The sequence below is a fragment of the Arachis ipaensis genome, chromosome B2 (genome assembly GCF_059453495.1).
Source record: "Arachis ipaensis isolate K30076 ecotype BB chromosome B2, ASM5945349v1, whole genome shotgun sequence".
Classification (NCBI taxonomy): Eukaryota; Viridiplantae; Streptophyta; class Magnoliopsida; order Fabales; family Fabaceae; genus Arachis; species Arachis ipaensis.
This window is the reverse complement of record NC_142437.1, coordinates 59241546-59253815: the sequence shown is the minus strand read 5'-3', so window position 1 is coordinate 59253815 and position 12270 is coordinate 59241546. Positions and strand designations below refer to the sequence as shown.

Below are 12270 nucleotides of genomic sequence, written 5' to 3'. Positions count from 1 at the left end.
GTCGAATCCCACGGAGATTGTTGGTGTGAAGCAAGCTATGGTCACCTTGTAAATCTCAGTCAGGCGGATATAAAATAGTTATGTAGTTTTCGAAATTTAGTAATAAAAGAAGGATAGAAATACTTATGTAGATCATTGGTGAGAATTTCAGATAAGCGTATGGAGATGCATTCGTTCCTCTGAACCTCCGCTTTCCTACTGTCTTCATCCAATCCGTCTTACTCCTTTCTATGGCTGGCTTTGTGTAAGGATGTCACCGGTGCCAATGGCTACTTTCAATCCTCTCGGGAAAATGGTCCAAATGCTCTGTCACAGCACGGCTAATCGTCTGGAGGCATCATCCTTGTCATTGGTTGCATTCTATTCCTCTCTGTGAAAATGGTCCGATGCGGCTGTCACTGCATGGCTAATCATCTTGGAGGTTCTTGATCATACTGGAATAGGATTTACTATCCTTTTGCGTCTGTCACTATGCCCAGCACTCGCGAGTTTGGAGTTCGTCACAGTCATTCAATCCCAGAGTCCTACTCGGAATACCACGGACAAGGTTTAGACTTTCCGGACTCTCATGAATGCCGCCATCAATCTAGCTTATACCACGAAGATTCTGATTAAGAGATCTAAGAGATACTCATTCATTCTAATGTAGAACGGAAGTGGTTGTCAGGCACGCGTTCATAGGGAATGATGATGATTGTCACGTTCATCACATTCAGGTTAAAGTGCGAATGAATATCTTAGAAGCGAAATAAGATGAATTGAATAGAAAACAGTAGTACTTTGCATTAATCTTTGAGGAACAGCAGAGTTCCACACCTTAATCTATGGAGTGCAGAAACTCTACCGTTGAAAATACATAAGTGATAATGGAGTTCATTGGTCTCGGCCCCAGAGGGGAACTGGAGTAACCAAGACTATGAATACAATGATAAAAAGTTCTATTTATAACAAACTAGTCACTAGGGTTTACAGAAGTAAGTAATTGATGCATAAATCCACTTCCGGGGCCCACTTAGTGTGTGCTTGGGCTGAGCTTGAAGTCTACACGTGGAGAGGTCATTCTTGGAGTTGAACGCCAGCTTTTGTGCCAGTTTGGGCGTTGAACTCCACTTTGCAACTTGTTTCTGGCGCTGGACGCCAGAATTGGGCAGAGAGCTGGCGTTGAACGCCAGTTTGCGTCGTCTAAACCTGAGCAAAGTATGGACTATTATATATTTCTGGAAAGCCCTGGATGTCTACTTTCCAACGCAATTGGAAGCGCGCCATTTTGAGTTCTGTAGCTCCAGAAAATCCATTTTGAGTGCAAGGAGGTCAGAATCCAACAGCATCAGCAGTCCTTCTTCAACCTCTGAATCTGATTTTTGCTCAAGTCCCTCAATTTCAGCCAGAAAATACCTGAAATCACAGAAAAACACACAAACTCATAGTGAAGTCCAGAAATGTGAATTTAACATAAAAACTAATGAAAACATCCCTAAAAGTAACCAGATTCTACAAAAAACATACTAAAAACAATGCCAAAAAGCGTATAAATTATCCGCTCATCACAACACCAAACTTAAATTGTTGCTTGTCCCCAAGCAACTAAAAATCAAATAGGATAAAAAGAAGAGAATATACTATAAATTCCAAAGTATCAATGAAACATAGCTCCAATTAAATGAGCGGGACTTATAGCTTTTTGCCTCTTGAATAGTTTTGGCATCTCACTTTATCCATTGAAGTTTAGAATGATTGGCATCTATAGGAACTCAGAGTTCAGATAGTGTTATTGATTCTCCTAGTTCAGTATGATGATTCTTGAACACAGCTATTTTATGAGTCTTGGCCGTGGCCCTAAGCACTTTGTTTTCCAGTATTACCACCGGATACATAAATGCCACAGACACATAATTGGGTGAACCTTTTCAGATTGTGACTCAGCTTTGCTAAAGTCCCCAATTAGAGGTGTCCAGGGTTCTTAAGCACACTCTTTTTTTTTTCTTGCTTTGGACCTTGACTTTAACCGCTCAGTCTCAAGTTTTCACTTGACACCTTCACGCCACAAGCACATGGTTAGGGACAGCTTGGTTTAGCCGCTTAGGCCAGGATTTTATTCCTTTAGGCCCTCCTATCCACTGATGCTCAAAGCCTTGGGATCCTTTTTATTTGCCCTTGACTTTTGGTTTTAAGAGCTTTTGGCTTTTTCTGCTTGCTTTTTCTCTTTCTTTCTAATTTTTTTTTTCTGCAAGCTTTGTTCCTTGCTGCTTTTTCTTGCTTCAAGAATCATTTTTATGATTTTTCAGATTATCAAATAACATGTTTCCTAGTCATCATTCTTTCAAGAGCCAACATATTTAACATTCTTAAACAACAACTTCAAAAGACATATGCACTGTTCAAGTATACATTCAGAAAACAAGAAGCATTGTCACCACATCAATATAATTAAACTATGTTCAAGGATAAATTCAAAACTCATGTACTTCTTGTTCTTTTGAATTAAAACATTTTTCATTTAAGAGAGGTGATGGATTCATAGGACATTCATAACTTTAAGACAAATTACTAACTACTAATGATCATGTAATGAAGACACAAACATAGATAAGCATTTAACATAGAGAAAATGAAAAACAGAAGAAATAAGAACAAGGAATGAATCCACCTTAGTGATGGTGGCGTTTCCTTCATGAGGAACCAATGATGTCCTTGAGATCTTCTATGTCTCTTTCTTGTCTTTGTTGCTCCTCCCTCATTGCTTTTTGAGCTTCTCTAATTTCATGAAGGATGATGGAGTGCTCTTGATGTTCCACCCTTAATTGTCCCATGTTGGAACTTAATTCTCCTAGGGAGGTGTTGATTTGCTCCCAATAGTTTTGTGGAGGAAAATGCATTTGAGGCATCTCCGGGATCTCATGGTGATGAGCTTCATACGCCTCTTGAGCTTGAAAGGGACCTCAGGGATCACCTTCTTCTTGGCCACAACATCATAGAAGTGGTCTTGATGAGCTTTGGAGATGAATCTTTCCATCTCCCATGACTCGGAGGTGGAAGCTTTTGTCTTCCCTTTTCCTTTTCTAGAGGATTCTCCGGTCTTAAGTGCCATCAATGGTAATGGAAAAATAAAAAGCTTATGCTTTTTCCACACCAAACTTAGAATTTTCGCTCGCCCTCGAGCAAGAGAATAAAGAATTAGATGAAGAAGAAGAAGAAAAGATGGAGAAGAGGGGGGAGGCGTGTTTCGGCCAAGAAGAGAGGAGAGGGCTGTGTTGTGTGAAAATGAGGAAGAATGGAAGGCTTTATATAGGGAAGGGAGGGGGGTTAAGGTTCGGCCTTATGGGTGGGTTTGGGTGGGAAATTGATTTGAATTTTGAAGGTAGGTGGAGTTTATTGGATAGGTTTATGGGGAAGAGTGGGTGGATGTGAGTGGTGAAGGGTTAATAGGGAAGAGAGATGGAGGTGATAGGTGAAGGGTTTTGGGAAAGAGTGTTTATGGGATTGTGTGAAAAAAGGGTGAGAAGAGAGTGAGTGGAGGTAGGTGGGGATCCTGTGGGTCCACAGATCCTGAGGTGATGCTGTGGGGTCCACAGATCCTGAGGTGTTCAAGGATTTACAACCTTGCACCAAATTAGGCATGTAAAATGCCCTTGCACACAACTCTGGGCATTCAGCGCCAGGTTGGTGCCCATTTTGGGCGTTCAACGCCCATTTGTTGCCCATTTCTGGCGTTGAACGCCAGAACCATGCTTGTTCTGGGCGTTCAGCGCCAGCTCTTCTCCAGGGTGCAATTCTGGCGTTCAGCGCCCAGATGCTGCCCATTTTGGGCGTTCAGCGCCAAAACCATGCTCTGTTCTAGCGTTGAACGCCAGGCAGGTGCTTCCTCCAGGGTGTGATTTTTCTTCCGCTGTTTTTGATTCTGTTTCTAAATTTTTTTGTTTATTTTATGACTCCACATGATCATGAACCTAAGAAAACATGAAAAACAAAAATAAAATTAGATAAATAAACATTGGGTTGCCTCCCAACAAGCGCTTCTTTAATGTCAATAGCTTGACAGTGGGCTCTCATGGAACCTCACAGATGTTCAGAGCATTGTTGAGACTCTCCAACACCAAACTTAGAGTTTGACTGTGGGGGCTTTGGTTGACTCTGCTTTGAGAGAAGCTTTTTCTGCTTCCTCTCCATGGATGCAGAGAGAGATCCTTGAGTTGTAAACACCAGGTTGTCCTTATTTAATTGAAGGATCAATTCTCCTATGTCCACATCAATCACAGCTCTTGCTGTGGCTAGGAAGGGTCTTCCTAGGATGATGGATTCATCCTCTTCCTTTCCAGTATCCAGGACTATGAAATCAGCAGGGATGTAAAGGCCTTCAACCTTTTACTAACACGTCCTCTACTTGTCCATAAGCCTATTTTCTTGAATTGTCTGCCATCTCTAATGAGATTTTAGCAGCTTGCACCCCATAGATTCCCAGTTTCTCTAGAGGGGCATGAGGTTTATCCCTGAACCAAGGTCACACAGAGCCTTAAAGATCATGGTGCCTATGGTACAAGGTATTATGAACTTTCCAGGATCCTGTTTCTTCTGAGGCAATGTCGGTTGATCCAGATCACTTAGTTCATTGGTGAACAAGGGAGGTTCATCTTCCCAAGTCTCAATACCAAATAATTTGGCATTCAGCTTCATGATTGCACCAAGGAACTTGGCAGCTTGCTCTTCAGTAACATCCTCATTCTCTTCAGAAGAGGAATACTCAACAGAGCTCATGAATGGCATAAGGAGGTTCAATGGAATCTCTATGGTCTCTAGATGAGTCTCTGATTCCTTCGGTTCCTCAGAGGGAAGCTCCTTATTGATCACTGGACGTCCCAGGAGGTCTTCCTCCTTGGGATTCACGTCCTTCTCCTCTCTTGTGGGTTCGACAATGGTAATTAATTCAATGGCCTTGCACTCTCCTTTTGGATTCTCTTCTGTATTTCTTGGGAGAGTACTAGGAGGGATTTCAGTGATCCTTTTACTCAGCTGGCCCACTTGTGCTTCCAAATTTCTAATGGAAGACCTTGTTTCATTCATGAAACTCACAGTGGCCTTAGATAGATCAGAGACTAAATTTGCTAAGCTAGATGGATTCTGCTCAGAATTATCTGTCTGTTGCTGAGTGGATGATGGAAAGGGTTTATTATTGTTAAACCTGTTTCTTCCACCATTATTAAAACCTTGTTGAGGCCTTTGATCCTTCCATGAGAGATTTGGATGATTTCTCCATGATGGATTATAGGTGTTTCCATAAGGTTCACCTAAGTAATTCACCTATGCTATTGCAGGGTTTTCAGGATCATAAGCTTCTTCTTCATAAGAAGCCTCTTGAGTACTGTTGGATGCAGCTTGCACTCCATTCAGACTCTGAGAAATCATATTGACTTGCTGAGTCAATATTTTGTTCTGAGCCAATATGGCATTCAGAGTATCAATTTCAAGAACTCCCTTCTTCATAGGCGTCCCATTACTCACAGGATTCCTCTCAGAAGTGTACATGAACTGGTTATTAGCAACCATGTCAATGAGTTCTTGAGCTTCTGCAGGTGTTTTCTTTAGGTGAATGGATCCACCTGCAGAAGTATCCAATGACATCTTTGATAGCTCAGATAAACCATCATAGAATATATCCAGGATGGTCCATTCTGAAAGCATGTCAGAAGGACACTTTTTGGTCAGCTGCTTGTATCTTTCCCAAGCTTCATAGAGGGATTCACCTTCCTTCTGTCTGAAGGTCTGAACATCCACTCTAAGCTTGCTCAGCTTTTGAGGAGGAAAGAACTTGGCTAAGAAAGCCGTGACCAGCTTATCCCAAGAGTTCAGGCTATCTCTGGGTTGAGAGTCCAACCACACTCTAGCTCTGTCTCTTACAGCAAAAGGGAAAAGCATGAGCCTGTAGACTTCAGGATCTACTCCATTAGTCTTAACAGTATCACAGATCTACAAGAATTCAGTTAAGAACTGAAAAGGATCTTCAGATGGAAGTCCATGAAACTTGCAGTTCTGCTGCATCAGAGAAACTAGCTGAGGTTTCAGCTCAAAGTTGTTTGCTCCAATGGCAGGAATGGAGATGCTTCTTCCATGTAAATTGGAATTAGGTGCAGTAAAGTCACTGAGCATTATCCTTGCATTATTGTTGTTGGGTTCGGCTGCCATCTCCTTTACTTGTTCGAAATTTTCAATAAGGTTGTCTCTGGATTGTTGTAATTTAGCTTCTCTTAGTTTCCTCTTCAGAGTCCTTTCAGGTTCTGGATCAGCTTCAACAAAAATGCCTTTTTCTTTGTCCCTGCTCATAAGAAAGAGAAGAGAAAAAGAAAAAAAAGGAGGAATCCTCTATGTCACAGTAAAGAGGTTCCTTTTTGTTAGTAGAAGAAGAAAAGGAATAGGGGTGAAGAAGAATGAAGAATCCAAACACAAAGGTGATGATAGGAGCAGAGATGTGAGATGAAGAGAAGTGTTAGTAGATGAATAAATAAATAGAAGGGGATGAGAGGAGGAGAGAATTTTCGAAAAAAATTTTTGAAAAAGAGTTAGTGATTTTCGAAAATAGTTTTTGAAAAAGGTTAGTAGTTTTTCTAAAATTCAAAAAAAAAATAAAAAATAAAATAATGAGTCTAATTAAAAAGAAATTTTGAAAAAGAGGGGAGATTTTTTTGAAAATTAGAGAGAAAGAGTTAGTTAGGTAGTTTTGAAAAAGGTAAGAAACAAACAAAAAGTTAGTTAGTTAGTTGAAACAAATTTTGAAAAGATAAGAAGTTAGGAAGTTAGAAAAGATATTTTGCAATCACTTTTTTGAAAAAGGTAAGATAAGAAAATATTTTTGAAAAGATATGATAGAAATTAGTTTTTGAAAAAGGTTTGATTTTTAAAATCTCAATTAATGACTTGATTCACAAGAAATCACAAGATATGATTCTAGAACTTAAAGTTTGAATCTTTCTTAACAAGTAATTAACAAACTTGAAATTTTTGAATCAAAACATTAATTGATGATGTTATTTACGAAAATATGATGTAAAATTAAGAAAAATATTTTTGAAATTTTCAAAAATAACTAAAAAAAATTGAAAAAAGATTGAAAAAGATTTTGAAAGAGATAAGATTTTTTTTTAATTTGAAAATTTGATTTGACTCATAAAAACAACTAGATTTTAAAAATTTTTGAAAAAGTCAAATCTAATTTTCGAAATTTTAAGAGAGAAAAAGGGAAAGATATTTTTTTTTGATTTTTTGAATTTTTAATGATGAGAGAGAAACATGAAAATGATGTAATGCATGAAAATTTTTAGATCAAAACAATGAATGCATGCAAGAACACTATGGATGTCAAGATGAACACCAAGAACACTATGAAGATCAAGAACATATTTTTGAAAAATTTTTTATGCAAAGAAAACATGTAAGACACCAAACTTAGAAATCTTTAATGCTTAGGCACTAAGAATTCAAGAATGCATATGAAAAACACCATACAACACAAAACAAGAAAACATCAAGATCAAACAAGAAGACTTACCAAGAACAACTTGAAGATCATGAAGAACACTATGAATGCATGAATTTTCGAAAAATGCAAGATGAATATGCAATTGACACCAAACTTATAACATGACTCAAGACTAAAACAAGAAACATGAAATATTTTTTGATTTTTATGATTTTATGATTTTTTTGTATTTTCTTTTAATTTTTTCGAAAATCATTTAGGAAAAGAAAAATAAGGATTCCAAAATTTTTAATATGAATTCCAGGAATCTTTTAGTCTAAAGCTCCAATCAAAGGGTCAGGCATGGCTTAATAGCCAGCCAAGCTTTAGTATGTAAATTACATCCATTGAGGTGATTAGTTGAAGACCAATCCCAAAGCAGTTTGGGTATGGCTTTACAGCCAGATAGGATTCAACATGTTTCATGAAACACTAGAATTCATTCTTAAAAATTCTGAAGAAAAATATATTTTCTTTTTGAAATCATTTTTTATTTTAAAAAAATTTTTTTTTTTCGAAAACAAAGGAGAAAATTTTTGAAAGATTTTTGAAATTTTTTTGAAAACTTTTTGAAAAGAAAACGAAAAGAAAGTTACCTAATCTGAGTAACAAGATGAACCGTCAGTTGTCCAAACTCGAACAATCACCGGCAACGGCGCCAAAAACTTGGTATGCAAAATTGTTACTCAGGTTGTGAATTATTGTTCGAAATTTATTCCCTGGCGATGGCACCAAAAACGGATGCACAGAACCATGGTCTAAACATATCTTCACAACTTCGCATAACTAACTAGCAAGTGCACTGGGTCGTCCAAGTAATACCTTACGTGAGTAAGGGTCGAATCCCACGGAGATTGTTGGTGTGAAGCAAGCTATGGTCACTTTGTAAATCTCAGTCAGGCGGATATAAAATAGTTATGTAGTTTTCGAAATTTAGTAATAAAAGAAGGATAGAAATACTTATGTAGATCATTGGTGAGAATTTCAGATAAGCGTATGGAGATGCATTCGTTCCTCTGAACCTCCGCTTTCCTGCTGTCTTCATCCAATCCGTATTACTCCTTTCTATGGCTGGCTTTGTGTAAGGATGTCACCGGTGCCAATGGCTACTTTCAATCCTCTCGGGAAAATGGTCCAAATGCTCTGTCACAGCACGGCTAATCGTCTGGAGGCATCACCCTTGTCGTTGGTTGCATTCTATTCCTCTCTGTGAAAATGGTCCAATGTGCTGTCACTGCATGGCTAATCATCTTGGAGGTTCTCGATCATACTGGAATAGGATTTACTATCCTTTTGCATCTGTCACTACGCCCAGCACTCGCGAGTTTGGAGTTCGTCACCGTCATTCAATCCCAGAGTCCTACTCGGAATACCACGGACAAGGTTTAGACTTTCTGGACTCTCATGAATGCCGCCATCAATCTAGCTTATACCACGAAGATTCTGATTAAGAGATCTAAGAGATACTCATTCATTCTAATGTAGAACGGAAGTGGTTGTCAGGCACGCGTTCATAGGGAATGATGATGATTGTCATGTTCATCACATTCAGGTTGAAGTGCGAATGAATATCTTAGAAGCGAAATAAGATGAATTGAATAGAAAACAGTAGTACTTTGCATTAATCTTTGAGGAACAGCAGAGCTCCACACCTTAATCTATGGAGTACAGAAACTCTACTGTTGAAAATACATAAGTGATTATGGAGTTTATTGGTCTCGGCACCAGAGGGGAACCGGAGTAACCAAGACTACGAATACAATGATAAAAAGTTCTATTTATAATAAACTAGTCACTAGGGTTTACAGAAGTAAGTAATTGATGGAGAGGTCATTCTTGGAGTTGAACGCCAGCTTTTGTTCCAGTTTGGGCGTTGAACTCCACTTTGCAACTTGTTTCTGGCGCTGGACGCCAGAATTGGGCAGAGAGCTGAAGTTGAACGCCAGTTTGTGTCCTCTAAACTTGGGCAAAGTATGAACTATTATATATTTCTGGAAAGCCCTGGATGTCTACTTTCCAACGTAATTGGAAGCGCGCCATTTTGAGTTCTGTAGCTCCAGAAAATCCATTTTGAGTGCAGGGAGGTCAGAATCCAACAGCATCAGCAGTCCTTCTTCAACCTCTGAATCTGATTTTTGCTCAAGCCCCTCAATTTCAGCCAGAAAATACCTGAAATCACAGAAAAACACACAAACTCATATTAAAGTCCAGAAATGTGAATTTAACATAAAAACTAATGAAAACATCCCTAAAAGTAACCAGATTCTACTAAAAACATACTAAAAACAATGCCAAAAAGCGTATAAATTATCCGCTCATCATTCCTCCACCTCCTTGGTACTTTCTTCTTTGTTTCTTTTGAGGTTACCTTGCCCTCGGTGACCTCTTTTTCTAAAGGAATTGTGATGATGTCTTTACCTACCTCTAGAGGTTTAGGTTCCTCCAACTTTTCCTTGAGCTATGGCAATTGCTGTTTTCCTTGTTTATCAATTAAGGGGATCTCAGAATGAACTGGCTGTGCTTCAGTGCTTGTCTCCTCTTTCAGTGTCTCATTATCATTTGTGCTTAGTTTCTTGTCCTCTTGATCTATTTCTTGTGAGAGTTTGAAAACATTGAAGCTGAGTCGTTCATCATGGATTCTCAATATTAGCTCCCCTTTCTCTACATCGATGAGTGGTCTGGCTGTAGCTAGGAATGGTCTTCCCAATATGATTGGGTGAGTGTGACTCTCTTCCATGTCCAGGATGACAAAGTCTGTTGGGAGAAAGTATTTCCCAACCTTTAGCAACACATTTTCCACCACTCCTATTGCTTGCTTTTGAGTTTTGTCAGCCAGTCTGATGATTACATCTATGGGCATTATCTCATTGATCTGCAGCCTCTTCACCAGGGATAAGGGCAGTAAGTTGATGCTGGCCCCCAAATGACATAGTGCTCTATCGAATATAGTTTCACCTATGGCACAAGGGATGTGAAAACTCCCTGGGTCTCTCTTTTTGTAGGCAACTCAGGTTGAATAAGGGCACTACATTCCTTGTTCATCACTATAGTCTGGCCTCCATTGAGTGAGCTTTTCCTGGGAAGAAGTTCCTTCATATACTTGATGAATGTAGGCATTTGTTGAATTGCCTTGATGAATGGTATGTTTAGATGCAGAGATAGAAACAAGTCTAGGAACCTTGAGTATATTCTCTTTCTCACAGCACCATTGAGCAGTTGAGGGAAGGGTGCATAGAGCTTCAGCAACTCTTGTTGTGAGATTTCTGGTTCTTGGTGATCTCTATCCTCCTCCTTTGTTGAGTTGTCTTCAGGTTGTTCGAAAAGTTTGCCTTGCTTGTCTTCAGCCTCTTGATCACTTGTAGTGACCATTTTACAATCTTCCCATCTTACTTTCTTTGCTTCTCCTTTGGGGTTTTTCTCTGTGTCACTCGGGAAGCTATCGGTAGGTTTGGGAATCTTCTCAGCTAAACATCCCACCTGGAATTCCAGCTTTCTAATGGTCTCTCCCTGGTTCTTAATATTGGCTCGCACCTCCTCTTTGAACACCTTATTTTCTTAAATCTCTTGGCATATTCCTTCAAGTAAGGTTTCAATCTTAGAGAGCTTGTCATCAATTGATGGGTGATTCGGAGCAGATGCGCTGTTTTGGTTTTGATAGGCGTGTGGAGAAGTGTTGTTGTGGGGGTGTTGAGATGTCCTCTGTGTGAATTGTTGGTGAGCTGCATTGTTGTTGGAGTTGTAGCGTCTCTGGTCTTGGTTTTGATCTTGCTGACTTCTCCACCCAAAGTTTGGGTGGTTTCTCCATCCAGGATTGTAGGTCTTGGAGTATGGATCATAGTTTTGCCTTGGTGAATTCCCAATGTAGTTGGCTTGCTCCTGACTACCCTCTGCTTCTTCATTGACTCCTTCTTGGGTTGTTGATGAAGTTGAGATTGCTGCTACTTGGTTCCTCTCCATCTTCTTGGTGAGGTTAGCCAGCTGCTGGGTAATGAGCTTGTTTTGGGCCAATAGAGCATCTACATTGTTGAGCTCCATTACTCCTCTTGTGTTCCCTCTTTCGGAAGCATAGAAGTAGTCGTTCTCTGCTACTGTTTCAATGACATCTATAGCCTCCTCAATGGTTTTCTTCTTGTTCAAGGATCCTCCGGATGAATGGTCTACGGCCTTCTTTGACTCATAAGAGAGCCCTTCATAGAAAATGTGCAGCTGCACCCATTCATTGAACATATCTGGTGGGCACCTCCTTGTTAGGTCTTTAAACCTCTCCCATGCTTCATATAGAGTCTCACCATCTTGTTGCCTGAAAGTTTGGACCTCAGCTCTCAGCCTATTGGTTCGTTGAGGAGGGTAAAATCTTGCTAAGAATTTGTTCACCACGTCTTTCCAAGTTGTCAAGCTTTCCCTTGGGAAAGATTCCAGCCACTTGGCTGCCTTGTCCTTGAGTGAGAATGGAAATAAGAGCAGTCTGTAGGCGTCAGAATGAACACCATTAGACTTCACTGTGTCACATATTCTCAGGAAGGTGGTTAAATGTTGATTGGGGTCTTCTTGAACACCTCCTCCAAACGAACAGTTGTTCTGAACAAGGGTGATAAGCTGTGGTTTAAGTTCAAAGTTGTTGGCATGGATTGTTGGCTTTTGGATGCTACTTCCACAATTGCCTGGGTTTGGATTGATGTAAGAGCCCAAAACTCTTCTATCCTCCCCAGCATGATTTGCTCTACCTCTTCCCCCATGGTTATGAGCCTCTTCTTCATGATGGT

At 39.7% G+C, this 12270-nt stretch overlaps 2 non-coding genes across 2 annotated transcripts; both read left to right on the top strand.

Moving 5' to 3' along the window:
• Window positions 1-5670: 5670 nt before the first annotated feature.
• LOC148574037 (small nucleolar RNA R71) lies at window positions 5671-5778 on the top strand. Its single transcript, XR_015906378.1, has one exon. It is a non-coding gene; the product is annotated as a small nucleolar RNA R71 (small nucleolar RNA).
• Window positions 5779-11729: 5951 nt separating this feature from the next.
• Window positions 11730-11836, top strand: LOC148574036 (small nucleolar RNA R71). The gene has a single exon (XR_015906221.1). It is a non-coding gene; the product is annotated as a small nucleolar RNA R71 (small nucleolar RNA).
• The last annotated feature ends 434 nt before the right edge of the window (window positions 11837-12270 follow it).